We start from the raw sequence: 12,456 nt of genomic DNA, 5'->3' as shown, positions 1-12,456 counted from the left end.
TTTTTTTTTTTTTTTTTTTTTTTTCCCTCAAAAGTACTACAGTGATCCTGAATCTGCTTTGCTTCTATCTTCCCTCCTGAAGAATGCATACATACACAGACAGTTCTTATGCAACCTCTGCTTCAGGTCCAGCTTGTGTGATGTCTCATCAACTTTACGCAGCTCTGAGGTAGCAAGTCAGCACTGTGTGCTGTACCATTCAGTGAGTGTTCCCCTCCTGGGACACATTCATTGAAGCTTGGTCCTGATTTTCTTCAGAAAAAAGACGTATGGTCTAAGCACATCCTAGCTTAGAACCGAATCCTTCAAATTCTCTCTCCGTTATTTCATTCTACCCACAAAAGTGTAAAGGGCAACCTTACTTTCTTGCTCCTGCCTAAAGATAGACCATTTCACAGCAGTCCGGTGTCTAATCTTAAAAGATGTACACATGTAGCTAGGTAGACAACATCCTGCAGGAGCTTTTGTTCTAGCAAATAATGTGGTACCTTAATGCTGAATTTGTTCTCAGACGTATTCATGCCCATGTAAGAATACATAGTTGGATATATGCCTTGCAAAATGCAGGACTCCATCATCTTAAATCTATTGGTGGTGTTGTAGAAACTGCATGTAGAGGATTCATGGTTTTTTGTGTTGCTTTTTTTGCTTTTGTGCAAGGTCAGGAGCATAAGTGCTGCTTGATAAATCTTAACGATAATAAAGATCAATACACAGGAGTATATTTATTGCTGTTTGTAAATAAAAAATATAAAATGATATCTCAAATGCTATAAAAAGTGTTGATGAGGCCCATTTAATTCATGGATCTTGCTGATATTTTAATTCAGTGGTAGCACTGGGATGATGGAAACATATATCTCTTTGAATTTACGTTTGCAGCAAAATGAGAGCCACTAGAAATATGGTTTAAGAGTAAGTTTGCTGCTAGTTTTACAATAGCAGAATCCTACTTTCACTTGATTCATAATGAGAAAAGCCTTCATTTAAAAATTCGGTCCTGTAGTTTACAGTTTGTCACAAATGCCAGAAAAATAACATTGGAGATAAAACTGTGTGCCAATGTTCCTATAGGCCCAGTATTACAGAATATATATGAGTGTAGCAGGCCTGGTTTTAACATAACAGTTTTAGAAAATTTACTGTGGCAGGTCCAGTTGGGGATATTTCTCATCAGAACCATGCAAAAATTGAAAAGGGCAAAACTTCATAGATACTGGGGTCAGAGGGATGAGTTTCCCTTTAGACTTCTTTGCGCTCCCCCCCGCCCCCTGATATTTTATTTGTTAAGAAAAAACTGAAATTACATGAAATCCCATTGGTACAGCAGTCGTATTATTTTCCGATACGTTTGCATATCTGGAAACCAAGTGTCATGCATCTTATCAAATTGACTAAATGGAGAACTTCTTAAATCTTACCTTTCAAAAATAAAGGTCCAGTGACAGTGAGAGATAAAGTTGCTGAAGTATTAGCAAATAGTTTAAACTTTGCAAGCTGCTTTAGAGGCAACCAAATGTTAAACCATATGGGCAAAATTCTGCTGTCAAAATCACACATGCTACTTATTGAAAATTAATTTCAAGTAAATATGTTATGGGCCAGAATATCTACTTGATGATCTATGGGCTCTTTTTCATGTTGTAATATGTGCTTTGTTCCAGATCTCCACGCTTGCTGCAGATGGTCAAGCTTCAGAAGGGGTTTGGTTTGGCCAACAAGTGGTTTGTCAACCACAATTTCCTTTTTTCCTTATCTGAAGTGGCATGAAATTCACCTCTGAAATGACCTCTTTTTGAACACCATATATAAACATTTCATTTACTTCTATTTTTTCTTTTTTTTTTTTGATGCATCACATAGTGAGCTGATGCATGTGAGATTTTTCATGGGGAAATTTGTGGTTATTGAAGACGACACAAACTAAGTGCAAAATTAATTATGCAAGTTTGAGCTGGCATAAATAAGGACAGAAAGTTCACCAGTGAATCAGACTCCTGGTTTGAGGCAGTGGGACTATGCTAAGTTACCAGGTGTCTGTTTTCACCTTAACAGCTATGCTGGCTTCTTTCATGAATAATAGAAGTTACTGTAATACCTTTTCCCACAGCCAAATGAAGGTGGTTCACAGAAGGTGATTTCCAATATTTACAGTCTCAAGTTCGAGATTTTTAGAAACATACATAACTTCCTCAGAGACCTTATGCATGTCACATTCTGCACCAGTAAGAACAGCTTTTTGGTTTATTGTACTTGATCTCCCACTATTTCATAGCTCTGTTTGTCATACTAATAACTACAGCTTACAGTTTGTCAGATTTTACACCCTTTTTCATTATTTAGTTAGTTGTATATTCTGTTCTCATTGAATACCAGTAGCTGTTATGAAATAGCTGGGGCCAGGCCATAAAAGAAGTCGAAGCTGCAATATTCAATGTTGCTGAATTAAATTTTATCTCTATTTTCACAAAGTTTCTTCAGCCCTGTCAGGAAACCCCAGGACGAGGCAAGTAAGCCACTGGGTGGCAGCTGAACTCAGACAGTAGAAAAATTTCCAGCATAGTTTACTACAGATAGAATTCTCTCTCCTTCCTCTTTCCACTTCCCTGAAATGAAAGGCTGAAAATTTTTTCTTCTGCATAGAAAAGAGTAATTTTAGACTTTGGGGGAAATAAAACCCTCCTATTATCTTCCTTGCCCTTCCCTCCCCCTGAAACCTAAATCTCCAGAAAGAGACAAAAAGGCCTGTGGCCTCTCTGCATTGTTTTGGGATTGTCCTCTGGCATCCAGCCCTGAGAGTGAAACTAGCTTCCACACTTTGCCCCAGGGATTTTAAACTGGCCTCTTCTCCCACCACCACCACCCAGGAGGGCTCCCCTGGTCACTGACATCCCAGCCACTCTCCTCCAGCCACCATAAATTTCTCTAGTTGACCCTAGTTTGTTCTGTAGCACAGATGTTCACAGGGAACATAAACTAGAATCCTCTGTGATTTGTAACTTGCTACTCAAGTGAATATCTTACTCAATGGAGTAAGTGATGTTGGAGTATATCGTACAGCGTGAAAGTTCTAGTTGGGGACTGCACAGGGTTCCAGTTTCAGCCTTCTGTTTAAAGGTAAAACCCTTTTCCTTGGTTATAGATTTCACCCTCTTAGTTTAATGGTATCATTCCACTGCTTTTGAGGAAGGTTTCTCATTTTAGGCAAGGTTCATCTCTCTGCAGCTTTACATCCTGCACATAATACATTAGGGAAGGACAATTAAAAATGCTACATTTTAAACATACTACATGAAAGGGTTGCTCTCTGCCCTCCTTTCCAATACAAGAATGCAGGGTAAAGGTATTTTCCTGGAAACTGAATACACGAGTTTAACATACTGAGTAAAAGGAAGGAAGGGAATTGATATTTTCCATATTTCTCTACTGAATTTTAATGTGCTAATGCATTATCTGATCCATTCCAAACACATCAGGGTTATAGCTCATGTGCAAGCCATCTGTGTGATACATTTGCAATTTGTTTACAGCTTCCCAGATGTATTAGAAGCATTACACAAGAGCTAAAGCCTAGGGAACAGATCTGCACTTGCACATCCATATGATCTTTACATGCCTGTTGAGTATTTGACTGAGATTTCTGGAATTAATTCAGTCACGGGTACAGCTTGTAAAGAATCCCAGCGGAAAAGACAAAGGCTGGAACTTGGATAAAAATTTCCAAAGATGAAATCCCCAAGAAGCCCAGAAAAACATAAAAGCAAATCTGCTGACCTTGTTGCTTCAGCAAATTTGCACCTAGTAGACTGGCTTCTCAGAGCCCAGTTGGTACACCCTGACCCTCTGCATTTCTTAAATGACTTGGCTCAGGCCTGTGATTCCATCTACTGAGTGTACTGCAAAAGACTGATACTAGTTTGTAGAGATAGAGGGGGGAGAAGAAACTGAAAAAATGCTACATATTGTAGAAAGGGGGTTGCTATCGCATTTGAGGAAAAGTTTGAAAGTATTATTTTGGGTAGAGCCTTAGCAACTTCTTCAGTGAATGAGAATTTTATTACATTCCAAGAATTCTCATTTATGCCTAGGTAGCCTTAACACAGGGAATCAGAAAAGAACTGGAAAGCTAGAATGGTAGGAACATTTAAAATAATTAAATATTATTTTAATTTATTTCTGATATGTTCAATCTTTAGTGTTTCAAACATTTCACACATTTTAGGGTATTTTCTTCTTCCAGTAGAGGGTAATTGAATCGATCACTTCTGTGCATTTCTGATATTGTTGCTGTTTGGAACTAATAAATTGTAACTGTATGACAGGTTCTAAACGAGACCAAGAAATAAATCAAGTGTTTGAAGGGCTGCCTTGAGTACCTACAGAGGTTGGATGATTAAGTGAAACTGAGTTAGTAATATGTAGTGAATAATATACTCAAAGAATTTTTATCCTTTTTTTCTCTCTACTATTAACATACCTGCGATCAAAACGTGATTTGTACAAGTTTGCTATTCATCTTTGTTGGCTTGTTCTTAGCAGCAAGTTGGTTTGTTATTTTTAATTTATGGACAGATCATAATTGCTACTGTAGCACATAGCAATCTGCTGTAGTGGTAGTTGTTAGTGACTGATGATTTAGGCCTACATTTGTAATTTTTTTTTTACTAGGTGTGACTTAGGACAGATAGCATTAAAAATAATTAAAAAAAACATAATAATTTGGATTAATGCCTTTGTAGAACATACAGGATTATGCAGTGTCATGTATTTATGAAACTGAGCAATACCAACACAGAAACAACTGTAATCCAGTTGTGTGATCTGAAGATTGTGGTACTACAGCTTTAGGATTATTGTCTATGGTTTTGTGCATGCAAATTTCCTGCTCATGAACATGGCCCAAAGCGTTTGTCCTGTCACTGAAAAATACCAGTGAGATTTCTTTGGTTCATATGCTTTGATGGATAATGGAAGTAAGCTGTCTACAAGCACCAGCAGTATTCACTTTCTTTATAGAGATTAGTAAAACTTGACAACTCAGTTGGATAAAAGTAGCGGTAGGGGCTCAGAGAGAGCTAGCGGCTAAACTATTAAAAAAAATGGGATCAAAAACTGAATTTGATGAATTGAGGGGAGGTGATTGTTTTTTTGATCCTCTTCATTTACTGTGGCACTGATATGATTATTTATATGGTGCCACAGGCAAGCCAGACATTTTATAGGCTGACAGTAAGACAGTGTCCTGGCCCTAGTGAGCCTGTAACTCAATTTAATATTCTCTCAAAGTTTGAATAAAGATCAGTGTATGGCATAACTTTATGCATTCTTAGGGAGTCAGTGAATGTAAACTGCAGCTACATTATACATGTATTAATTAAAGTCCAAATGTTCTCTTGGTTTTTGCTCCAGGCTGAGAATAGTAAGTCAATATTTTGTTATCACTGGAGTACAGTCTCAGAAGCAGCGCGGTCCTGATTTTAATATTGATTTCTCCATTGTACAAGAATTAACATGTGTCTTGCTTCTTGAATCACAGATCTTATTTCCTGTATGTACTTCACAGAAGAGCTCTGGAATAGCAATGAGCAATTTATCATTTTACCTGTTTAAACTGGGTCTGGGCACACAGAAAGCACAGAAAATGTAGACATATATGTTTTCAAAAAAAATTATCATAAATGTGTTTTGCATGTTAGCTACAAGAATAAATAATATTTCTGGTTTGGCGCAGAAATTGTGACAATTCATCTGAGTCTATATGAATTGCCTTAAAACCTGACTTGTGAGCAAAAGTGCATTGACTTTTTAATCTATTTATTATTTATTAATTTACAAAAAGGAGAATGCTATGAATATGGGTTTAATATTCTGAACTTCATCTAACTCTAATGCATGCTGTTAATTTGACATAGTTTGGTGACTCAGATTGTTTCTTAGATGCCATCAAAATGCAGTATACTGGAGAGGAACATCTTGAGAAACTGTTATATCTATTTGGGACTGAGTTATTCCTGAAAACAGCCCATATTAGACTGGCATTTAAACCACTGTTTTGTAGTGCAGTACATTCTGGGATAAAGATGAAGTTAGTGACTCGTGGTCACCATAACCTGGGCTTCAAAATTTTCTAGTCTCTCTGCAAGGCATAAAACTCCAATACATAACACACTCATGACAAATGTTTTTTAGTTTTGTACTTATTTCCTTTGACATGAAAAAGGGATGATTCAGAATTTTTGATGCGGGTCTTTACCTGCTTCCAAATGTTTCAAAATATATTTTACCTTTTGGAATTGATTTTAATATCAATCTTTTCATGAAGTATACTACTACATATAATGAGACAGTTCTTGGGATCCAAATTCTCTCGTAAACTCATGTAATTTCTTGGTTCACTCTGCATTAAAGTGACACACCTCCATCTTCTGGTACCCCTCTAGTTCTCCTGCAACATATCAGGGTATAACTGCTTAAAAAACTAAGCAGAATAGGATTGCTGCCCCAGAATGTAGCATGGTTTATTGCAATTCCTTCTCCTATTCCTGCAAGAATAGCTAACCTCAGAGAGGTGAAGGAAGAATTCAGCTGATAAAAATAAAAAGAATTGTGCTAAGATCAACTCTTTTTTCTCAAATCGCACTCTCGCCAGGAGACACCAGCTGAATATTGTATCTGGAGGTAAGTACATTTGGGAACCTAAGAGAATCCACTTAATGTTTCAGAGACCACAATGAGCTTTACTTAAATTACTTGTCAGAGATATACACCTGCAGGTTTGACTGTTGAATTTCCCCCTTACAATGCAGCATTTTATAAGACATGCTAGACGGATTCTGATTCTTTATACAGTTTAACGTTTTCCTCCAAGGATGTGTTGCTTCTGTAATTAGTGCTATTCTTTTGATGCATCCAAGCATAATTTTCTGTTGTATCTGGTGTTTGTTTTCATTAGGTTGCCATGGAAATCTTGGAAATCACTGACTTGTAATGGATTTCTTTGAAGTTCAGCAGCTATATAAGTAGATATGAAGCATTCTAGTTAGCATTGCTTCCACTGAACTATACAATGCTACCCTCTAGTTCTTTTACAGTACAATAGCACCTTCCGTTAATTCTTTGTGCAGGTGTAACAGACTAAAAATATGTTTAATAGATCTAGACAAACTTGTGGGGGGGGCTGTATTTTGACTGTTGGTTCTGAGAAGAAAAATAATCATCCTACTTTAGTGCACCTGCAGTTGGAAGGAAAAAAGCTTTCCGAGACAGCTTGTCATTGTGATTAGAACAAAGGCTGTTGAAAATATTTGCTGCTGTGGAAGGATGACATTAACTTGCTGCTTGTCTTTTGCTGTAAGAGATAAAACACTGACCAAATGCAGTCCTGATACTTTGGGAGCTGAGCTAAACTAGCTATGTTGCATCTTGTACTCATCTGCCTGCTAAGCATTCAGTTTTCAGATACAAATTCTTTCAAGAACAACAACAGGAACTAAGATAACCCAAAGCCAAATCTACCTTTTTATCTGGTTATGAAATTGCTTAATTGAAAATACAGTAAACTGTTGACTAATTAACTAGCTGTATGGGTGACAATTGTTCAAACATAGTGGTTTTCAAGTGTCTGACATAATCAATATGCAGGTACTGTGATATAACACAGTTTCTCCTGTTGTGCTTCAGATCTTGAAACCTATGATTGAAATCACTCTACACCCTTGGCCAAGATTCCCTAAAAATATGGTTGTCACTGATCCTTTCCCTTCCAGTTTGTCTCACTGCTCTGGACACACAAACATGGTACAGATCCTGTGTGACATGCAAAAAGCATAACCCCCCTAGTCAGAAAGTGCTCATTCCTTTGTGGATCACAAAACAGGTAACTGGAGAGGTTTTCAAATGAAATAACTGTGCTTGTTCAAATTGCAAAAATGACAGAGTAAATATGCAGAGTTTAATATGGAATTACTACAGTGTCCTATATACACCTTAATTCCCAAGGCTGGGACACTTTTTGTTGGTATACAAAGCACTTAAAATGCAAAAGTCACCCTTACCATAAGTACTGAAGACATCTCTTGTTCAGCTCAGTTTCAGCACAACCGTGTCCAAAAATAAAGTCTCATAACGTTTCATGTGAGAGAAGTTACCCGGAATGCCAATGATTTGCAGAAATGTAGTGAAGTGGAATGAAATACAATTCTATTATTTAATTTTTGAGAGCATCTGAGTATTTAATGTCTATATTTGAGATTTTATAGTTCCAAACTCGGAAAATCTAATTCTGTAGTTTGAAATACCACTGGTTTATAGTTATGCTAACTTTAATTAACAATGCATGCTGCCTTTTATATATACTTCCACGTTAATCACAACATTCCCCAAAAATGAAGCAAATTGTGGGGTTTTCCATTACAAATGCACAAAAGAATTTAACTATGTAATGAACTGCATTAATAATGTCACTGGAATCATTAATAATAGCTTACAGGTAATCCATTAAAGATTTAAAATTTGGTTCAAAAGTTTACCTGAAGCTTATCCAATCTATATAAATCTCCTGGGATGTACTGTATTTTACAGGAATTTGGTCAGGTTCATCCTACATCCATCTGGGCTGAAAGAGAAGGAAAAAATGCCTGCTGAGTGCTATTTCAGTGCTCAAGCTCCAGAGCTATCAGGAACTTTAAGCTACAGAGCACTGCAAAACTAGCATGAATGTAACGAAGAATAATGGGTGAACATTTTTAAAAAAATAAAAATTAAGCTTGAATTTCAGGTGAGAGTTTGGTGTGCATTGGTTTTCTCAGTTCTACCTAAGAATTAACCTAGTGCTTAGCAGTGAATTTTGTGAATGGATGGACTGTCTCAGACTTACATTTTGATAATTTTTCAAAACTTACAAAGTCTGTTTCTTTCTCCTCATTTTTAATTCCTAATGTTGAGGAATCTGGCCTTGTTAAAGTTAAATCTTGTGAAAAATATGACTGTTTTGAATTCATCCATCCTTGATTGTCATTTTGGCATGGGAAGATTGTATGGGAAAGCAGTGATCGGTTCACAGAAAGAAAGATCTTGCTTGAATTATAACAAACGGCCAAAGAAAGGAGATTTGGATTTTGGCTTTTATTTTCATTTTTCTATTTTTTTTAATTTTTTTTTTTTTTTTTTTTTTTACACAGTTTGGACATCTGTTGAGCTGAAAATCTTGTTTATTTGTTGTCTTTATATGACCCTTGTCTCCTGACACACAGTAGCATACTGTGTGTGCAGAAGTGCTAATGGTGGCAGGTCCACAAGTAGGAGATGCAATGCATCTTTGGTTGGACTTGTCTTGAATGCACAGCCATCATTTCCACGATGACCAATGTTCACAAATTTGTGAGTAAAAATACAAAGAGGTCAGTCTGAGATGTGTGTTGGTGTGATTTCAGATTTATCTGACAAGTCATCTTTTGTGAATTAATGCTATCTCATCTTTCACAAAATCAATACAAAACAGCACTTCCTGAAGCAAGAAAAAGAGAAACTGGGTTCCCAAAATAGACCCAAGCAAACTCGTGTCTTTCAGTTTGTGATATCTAACTTGGTGAATGAAGATAGGTCTTAATGTCTCTTTATATGGCTGCACACAGGAAAGTTATTTTTGTCTAATATATAAAATGATGTGTTTGCAAAGTTGGCAGTAAGCACTTTTAAAATCCAGCTGCCACCTCAAGGAAGGGTGGGAGAGTGAGGATGATGAAGGAACATGGTCTCAGGACAGCATGGGCAGCCAAACGGCTCCTTGTCCCTGGAAGCCGAGGCTCTCTCCGTTCATTTCACGCCTCTCAATTCCTGACAGCAGTCCTGTCCCCACTTTTTCTCCATATATGACACTCTCTTGACCCCTACATGAACAGATCTGTTTCTTCAGTATTAGTGAATTAAAGGAGTCTAATTTGCAGGTATTCCTTGCAAGCTTCAGTGAGTCAAATTAGCTGACAGAAAATTCTGACAAGGGGTGGGGGTGAGCAGTGATCGGAGCAGGGAGAGCAAAAGGAAAGAGGAGGAGCGGCCAGTAGCCGCAGCGAGCTGTCAAATGGCTTCCCAGCGCACTGGGGCCTATCCCATTAGGCCAGGAGAACCAACCACACAGGCAAGCTCTAAAGCCAGACTGCAGATTCCAGGGAAAATATTAAGATGAAGTAGTGGATGTAGCCTACTTCTGCTCTCCCAGACCTTCTGAATTTTGATTGTAAATAGACGTCTTTGGTATTCATACACTGAGCTTTCTTTCACAGCCCTAAAAGGGACAAATTATGTCCTGACTGGCCATTTTAGAGACTGAGGAGGCTTCTCCTTGTATCTGATACCTTGCTTTATAAAACATCCGTACTTAATAAATACTTACAACATTTGTTGGATAATTGTTTTTTATGTTCCTTATCGTGACTGCTTTTCATAGCTCTGCTTTCTTGGACACCTAATGGACTCTTACACTGCCTATTGACCCTGGTAACCCTAACAACTTCTGAAAATCATTGGATTTGAAAGGAAAATACATAAAGTAGAAAACAATGGAACCTTTTGTTACAGGATTGTTTGTGTTTCTAAGAGATGCTGAATGTCTTTTGGATCTAAAGAACATTGCATCCTCAGATAAACACAAATACAAAATTACATAAAGTTACTACAGCATTATTTCTGTGAAAATATTATTTGTATAGTCAATTGCGATTTCTTCAGTAGTGTTTCAAGATTATATTTTTAAAAAGCTAATGGTTCTACATCAAAATTTTATGGGCATTGACATTGTGTGTCTTACTGTGTGTTCAAAGACAAAACAAAAAACATCAGTTATCCAGTTTGACTCACAGTTGTGTTTTAACAGTATGTGTTTGTGAGGCAGTCCACCTTTTGAGTAAGATTTTAATCTCAGCTGAGATTTTATTTGGACAAAAACGAATAGCAATAATGAAGTACTGATTGATGGTTCACAGCCTCAGGACAAAAAAATCACAGATAATCTTACTAGATAAGCACATATGTACAGAAGACAAAAAAACCTAACATATTGGTGGAAGGAGTTAATACACTTCACAGAATATTAAGCCTCCACCAGCGAAGTCTAGACAGAAGAAAGCCCTGACTGTGCAAAGTGATCAATGAGAGATGATTCTTGCACCCATGGAGCTCTAGTGAAGTCAGCAGTGCAGGAGCTGGTATCAATGGATTAAACTGCAAAATCAAATCCTAGAGAGTGATTAAGAAATTGTCCGAGACTAGTAGTTGTGCTAAAATATTTTGATGCTCTGTTCTTTGGCAGGAGAGAAATTAATTAGGGAGTTATAAAGCACCATGAACGTCATCTCTCCCAGTCCCACAGCAGAATTTTAATTCTCATGCCAGTGGCAAAAAAAAAATATTTCCTGTAGACAGATGGAGCTGGGAGTCATCGAAGTCCTCTAGCTCCAAAGAAAGGGCAACACAGCCTTTCTCTGGTCTTTTCTTGTTCTCTTTGCTTTCTGTTGTTTATTCTGCTAGTTTGCCTGAAGCTGTTTGTTCTCGTTGGTTTGTATTTACTTTAGAGGATGTTGCTTAACACAGATTGTATCTCGTGTTTGCTTTTTCAATTCAAACACCATGCTACTCTCATAGTCAAAAGCTGTCTGTAGTATCAAAAATTCAGACAATTCTTCCTGAAAAGAGAAATAAAATCCCTTTGATGATGCTGAAAATGAAATGTGGTAGCTTGTAGAGTTTAAACCGGACAGGCAAGCTCTAGTTGTGCTGAGTATCTGTGCTCTCTTTAAGCAGTATTAACATATAGGTATGGTGGTATCTGGCATTTCCGTTAATATTTTTTCAAGTATTGTTTACTCGATCGTGTCACTGGTTATTATTTCTGTGTAGCTGCAAACGGAATAAGACTGCTTGCTCGCTCCTTTACCCGGGGCGGGGGGGGTGTTCGGCCTGAGGAGCAGTTGGGGTGCAGCTCCCGGCACTGCAGGGCCCCGCGGAGAGGTCTGGCAGGGGGCAGGGACGCGGGGGTGCGGGAGGTGTGGGGGTGCGTGTGCTGCTGCTGCCGCGCTTACTCCCACGTACGGCAGGAACCGACGGGGCAAACCCCGCTCACCTCCCCCGGGACTGAGCGGTGGGGCAAGGCCCGTCCCCGCTCCCGGGCGGGCGGCGAGACTGCCGAGCGCCGCCGCCTCGGAGCTGGGCGCCGGCCTCAGCCCGCGGTGACAAGGGCCACGGGGGGTGCTGGGGTGGTTTTTAGAAGTGACGTCAGTGAGAGCACGGAGGGCTTTTCTGAGCCTAGAATGGTTTTATGTGAACGTTGAGTCCTTTTGACTAGGTGTCAGAGATAGCTTTAAATTGTTCTAAGAGAACAGAAGAGACAGATCATGCCCCTACCGTGTTACAGGGATAGAACCTTATTTAAGAAGAAAATTTACCGGCGGTGACACGTATCAC

This window comes from Athene cunicularia (genome assembly GCF_003259725.1).
Source record: "Athene cunicularia isolate RWA chromosome 1 unlocalized genomic scaffold, athCun1 chr1_part1, whole genome shotgun sequence".
Taxonomy (NCBI): Eukaryota; Metazoa; Chordata; class Aves; order Strigiformes; family Strigidae; genus Athene; species Athene cunicularia.
Note: the sequence above shows the minus strand (reverse complement) of the source record.